The 6023-nt window shown below is 47.1% G+C and overlaps 1 pseudogene; it reads left to right on the forward strand.

Moving 5' to 3' along the window:
- Nucleotides 1-1198: 1198 nt before the first annotated feature.
- On the forward strand, nucleotides 1199-4180 carry LOC132691372 (V-type proton ATPase subunit G 1 pseudogene; annotated as a pseudogene).
- Nucleotides 4181-6023: the final 1843 nt, after the last annotated feature.

Consider the following 6023-nt stretch of genomic DNA (forward strand, 5'->3'; position numbering starts at 1 on the left):
TTTTCTTATATTTTCACTACTATTTTCCAGCCCTTTGTCAATTTTCCCTTTCTAGGGGATTTCCCTGACTTTACTTCTAATCCTTCTCTTCAAATTTATATTTCATCTAGAATTTTTTTTAAGATTTTATTTTTTTTAAAATTTTTTTTTTTCAACGTTTTTTATTTTATTTTTGGGACAGAGAGAGACAGAGCATGAACGGGGGAGGGTCAGAGAGAGAGGGAGACACAGAATCGGAAACAGGCTCCAGGCTCCGAGCCATCAGCCCAGAGCCTGACGCGGGGCTCGAACTCACAGACCGCGAGATCGTGGCCTGGCTGAAGTCGGACGCTTAACCGACTGCGCCACCCAGGTGCCCCTAAGATTTTATTTTTAAGTAATCTCTACACCCAATGTGGGGCTCAAACTCATGACCCTGAAATGAAGAGTCATACACTGGGGCGCCTGGGTGGCTCAGTTCATTGAGTGTCCTACTAAGCTCAGGTCATGATCTCACAGTTTGTGAGCTCGAGCCCTACATCAGGTTCTGTGCTGACAGCTCAGAGTCTGGAGCGTGCTTCGGATTCTGTGTCTCCCTCTCTCTTCCCCTCCCCCACTCATGCTCTGTCTCTCTCTCCTTCAAAAATAAATAAACATTGGGGTGCCTGGGTGGCTCAGTCGGTTAAGTGTCCGACTTCAGCTCAGGTCACGATCTCGAGGTCCGTGAGTTCGAGCCCCGCGTCAGGCTCTGGGCTGATGGCTCAGAGCCTGGAGCCTGCTTCCGATTCTGTGTCTCCCTCTCTCTCTGCCCCTCCCCCATTCATGCGCTGTCTCTCTCTGTCTCAAAAATAAATAAACGTTAATTTAAAAAAAATTTAAAAATGCATTAAAAAAATAAATAAACATTAAAAAAAAAAAAAGAGTCATACACACCATCGACTGAGCCAGGCAGGCACCCCTATAATTTTGAATTCCCAAGAACCTTTCTTGTTATTTAATTATTAATTCTTCATAGCCTCCAGCTCTTTATAAATGTGATAGTTTCCATTATCTTGCTAAGTATTTCACAAAGCGTTTAGTTATAGATGTTTTGTGTTTCTTTTGTCGCTTTCTTGTTATTATTTTTTTTTTCTGTATGATGTTTGTTTCTTCTGGGCTTCTTTATATTGTGTGGGATTCTTTAAAAAATTTTTTTTTTAATGTTTATTATTTATTTTTGAGAGAGAGAGAGAGAGACAGCGTGCAAGCAGTGGAGAGGCAGAGAAAGAGGGAGACACAGAATCTGAAGCAGGCTCCAGGCTCTGAGCTGTCGGCACAGCCGAAGTCGGATGTTTAACCCACTGAGCCACCCAGGCACCCCTTGTGTGGGCTTCTTTATTCAGTCTGACCTCTCTTTTTCACAACAGAGGTATGTTAGTCTCCTATGACTGCTGTAACAAATTACCACAAGCTTACATAACACACATTTATTATCTTATAATTCTGGGGGGGTCAGAAGTCTGAAATGGGGACCCGAGGGGGCGACCAAGTCGATTTAGGCTGCTCCCCTTGGGCTCGGAATGGCTGCCACCACCTCCAACCAGTCGCAGGGCATCCTGCAGCTGCTACAGACCGGGAAGGGGGCCACTGAGAAGGTGTCTGAGGCCCACAGGTGAAAGAACCAGAGGCAGAAGCTGGCCAAAGAAGGTCGGCTGAAATTGAACAATACCATCTGTGCAGAGAGGAGTTCAAGGCCAAGAAAGCTGCTGCTCTGGAATCCCACCACAGGTGCAGTACTGGAGCGAGCGGAGAAGGAGATGCAGGAGAGATGACCATCCTCCAGACCTACTTCTAGCTGAACAGGGATGAAATCCTGGACAACCTCTCAGCCTTTGTCTGTGACATGTGGCCAGAAATCCATGAAGACGACTGCATAAATGGACAGGGGAGGAAGGAGCAATTCTGCCTGTGGATTGGCCTTTTGTTTTATTTTATTTTATTTTATTTTATTTTATTTTATTTTATTATTATTTTAGACAGAGGAAGCAAGTGGGGAAGAGGGGAAGAGAGAGGGAGAGAAAGAGAATCCCAAGCAGGCTCCATGCTCAGTGCAGAGTCCAACACGGGGCTCGATCCCACGACCCTGGGATTGTGACCTGAGCCAAAATCAGAAGTCAGGCACTCATCTGAGCCACCCAGGCACCCCGATTGACATTTTAGATGCCTTCACGGAATATGGAGCTTCAGCAAAGCTTGAGTTACATTCTTGCGGAAAGGTATTGGATGATTTCTGGGTATAATACAGTAGGTCCCTTCACTTTTAGGAGAATAGCAAATCTAGCTTCTTTGTACAAACTTAGAGCTTATCCAAAGATTTTCTCCTTTAACCTCATATCTCTTAGAAATGTAATGTGTTTACACTGTTTTTTCTATGCTCGAACAACATATATATTAATACTTTTTCTTTCTTAGATGTAGTAAAAAGCCATTTTTTAAAGAAAGAAAGGGAAGGGCGCCTGGGTGGCTCAGTTGGTTAAGCGTCCGACTTCGGCTCAGGTCAAGATCTCACAGTTCATGGATTCGAGCCCTGTGTCGGGTTCTGTGCTGACAGCTCGGAGCCTGCTTTGGATTCTGTGTCTCCGTCTCTCTGCCCCTCCCCCACTCACGCTCTGTCTCTGTCTCTCTCAAAAATAAACATTAAAAATTTTTTGAAGTTGCCCATAATAAACAGTTACAAAATGACCGTGATATTAGAGCCGATATTCTAGTGGAAGAGACAGACAATAAATAGAATACTAAGCAGAAAAATATCTCAGACACTGATCACCGTTATGGAAAAAAACTGAATCAGGAGAGGCGGATATATTGCACCTGCTTGAGTGCTATATTCATTTCCTGTGGCTGCCTGCAACAACTCAGTGGCTTAAAACAACACACATTTATTTTCTTACAGTTCTGGAGGTGGGAAGCCCAAACAAAAATCAGTTTCACTGACTGAAATCAACCATTGGCAGGGCTGTGTTCCCTGAGGCTCTGTGGGAGAATCAGTTTCCTTGCCTCTTTCAGCTTCTGGAGCTGTGTTCCTTGTTTTCTTTGGCTCTGCCCCTTTCCTCCTGCAGTGTAGCCTACGTTCTGTGTTACATTGTCTCTGTTTCTGTCCTGCTGTTGGATCTCCTTCTTGTAAGGACATTTGTGATTATACTTGGGGCACACCTCGGTATCTCAAGTGCCTTAACTTCATCACACTTGCAAAGTGTGTTGAACCCAGAGATCAAGGGCTCGGAGGTCTTTGCAGACCATTTTCCAGCCTATCCAGGGAGTGTTGCAATTTAAGTTTTATTTTTTAACTTATTTTAGAGAGAGAGAGAGAGAGAGAGAGACAGCATGGGAGGGGCAGAGAGAGAGGGAAAGGGAGAATACCAAGTGGGCTCCACACTGGCAGTGTGGAGCCCAACATGGGGCTCAAATCCAGGAACCATGAGATCAACCTGATGCTGATCAAGAGTGAGATGCTTGGGGCGCCCGGGTGGCTCAGTTGGTTAGGCGTCCGACTTCAGCCCAGGTCATGATCTCACAGTTTGTGAGTTCGAGCCCTGCGTCTGGCTCTGTGCTGACAGCACGGAGCCTGGAGCCTGCTTCAGATTCTGTGTCTCCCTCTCACTCTGCCCCTCCCCTGCTCATGCTCTGTCTCTTTCTACCTCAAAAATAAATAAAACATTAAAAAAAAAAATCTTTAAAAAAAGAGTGAGATGCTTAACCAACAGAGCCACCCAGGTGCCCCGGGAGTATTGCAGTTTAAATCGATGAAAGGAGCTTTATGGAAGGTTTGAGGTAGAGGAGGGAGGGAGCCACACAGAGATCTGAGGGGAGAGCCTTCCAGACAGAGGGAGCAGTGACCAGTGACCACAGGGGCTGAGGAGGCTGGAGGAAGTCATTCTAAAGTGGGACCTAATTATCCCTGCCTCCTGGTGTTCAGCCCCTTGAGTAACCCCCTCTCCTTGACCCATGGGCTGGATGTAGGGATGTATTTTAAGGGATGGAGTTCAGCAAAAGTGATGGACTGTCCCTTCTGACACCAGATTACAAAAAGACAGTGACTTCCATCTTCTTTGCACCTCAATGCGGTGCCTCCTGCTTCTCCCGATGAAGCCAGCTGCCTTCAGAGACGCCCGTGTGGCCGGGACCTGAAGGTGGTCCCCGCCACGAGCCCCCAGAGAAGTGAATCTTGGCGACAACCACCTGGTGAGCTTAGTGGTGGATTGCTTCCGAAAGAGGAACTGGGCTATCTGCAGCTGCTTGCAATTCCTGACCACAGAACCCGTGAGACGAGGCTGTTGTCGCCCGGTACATTTGAGGGTGATTTGTTGTACGCATTGGCCAACAAGTGCAGGTCCGGCACCTGCACGGAAAAGCCAGGAAGCCAAAGTGTGTCTGGGAGGGGCGCCCGGGGCGGGGGGGGGGGGGCAGGGGGAACAGTTAGAAATGACATCAGGCAGGTTAGCAGAACACTTAGTAGGATGCCTGGCTCATGTCGGTCTGGTACTCAATTTCCTTTCATCATAATCTCAGTTTCATCATATTCTTGCGTGGCTCGGTTGGTTAAGTGTCCCTCTCTGATTTCAGCTCAGGTCATGATCTCACGGTTCATGGGTTCAAGCCTGCTTGGCATTCTCTTACTGTCTCTCTGCCTCTCCACCATTTGTGCGCTCTCTCTCTCTCAAAAAATAAATAAATAAATAAATAAATAAATAAACATTAAAAAAAAGAGGTATTTTATTAAAAAAATAAGATGTCCTTCCTCCTTTTCCCCCACTTAAATAAAGTAACCAGGGATAGGATGGGGGAGGCCAGAGATGGGGTCTGACCCAGTTGTTGGGGTGGGGGGGGTCAGGGAGAGCTTCCTGGAGGAGGGGATGTCTCTGAGACCTGGAGGTGGGTTGAGGAATAGGAATGAGCAACGAGATGGGGCTAGTTGCTGCATGGAAAGGCACAAGCCTCTCGGAAATGGAAATGGAAGGTGATGAGGGAGGTGGGGCAAGCTGAGGGCAAAATACAGGCTGGCACCCCGCCCCCCCCAGGTGGAAAATGTGTGATATTCCCCAGACCTCCTGGCTCCCCATGAACAAAGGAAAGGGGTTTAAGTGCTTGCCACGGTGATTATGGGGAACTAAGGCAAATGAAAACTTAAATTCCCTTACTACCTCCAGCCCATTGGCATGTCCTTGAAACCGACAGAGTGACCTCCCTCCAGGAGCTCAGCTGCCTGGATGATGACACTTTGCTGGGGGCAAAAGGGAATCTTGGCTTAACATTATCCTGACCCCCCAGGATCCTGTAAATGTATTTCTTTTATCTCAACTGCCCCAAAAATATGCTGGCAATCCTACTCCAAGTTTATGCCCCCCCCATATACATCGGAAGGGTCTCATGACTGAGTTTTGTTGTTGTTGTTGTTGTTGTTTCTTACAAAAGGTAATAAATGGCGTTTCCCTAGCAACAGCTAGCCCCTCAAGGTCCCGGAAACCTTGCTTCCAGGATTCCTTTAGAGATGTACTATCCCTGACCCCCTCCCCAACCTGAGGGTAAATAATGAGTTACCCCTCACTTCACGACCCCAGTGCAGCTCTTCCTGCCCACGGGCCTTGTCCCGGTGCTTTAATAAAATCCCCTTTTTGCACCAAAGACGTCTTTAAGGATTCTTTCTTGGCTGTCACACACTTAACCGACTGAGCCACCCAGGCACCCCGCTTCCCCAGCCTTAGCCACTGACTGGCTCTGTTTGCCAGTCTCAAGGCACCCCCACGTGACGTATGGGTTCAGAACGCAAATTTGACCGTTTCCCTCCCCGCTGCTTATTTACTCCTTCCACAAATGTTTATTGATGCCCTACTTTGTGCCAGGCACAGTAGCAAGGACTGCAGTATGGGAGTGAACAAAATGGACAAAAATCCCTGTCCTTATGGATCTGACCTAAACAAAATAAATAAGTCAAATATTTAGCATGTCGTGTGGTTAGATGGGCTCCGAAGAAAAATAAAGCAGGAAAGGCAGATATGGTGGGTAGT

This window comes from Panthera onca, chromosome E2 (assembly GCF_046562875.1).
Source record: "Panthera onca isolate mPanOnc1 chromosome E2, mPanOnc1 haplotype 2, whole genome shotgun sequence".
Lineage (NCBI taxonomy): Eukaryota > Metazoa > Chordata > Mammalia > Carnivora > Felidae > Panthera > Panthera onca.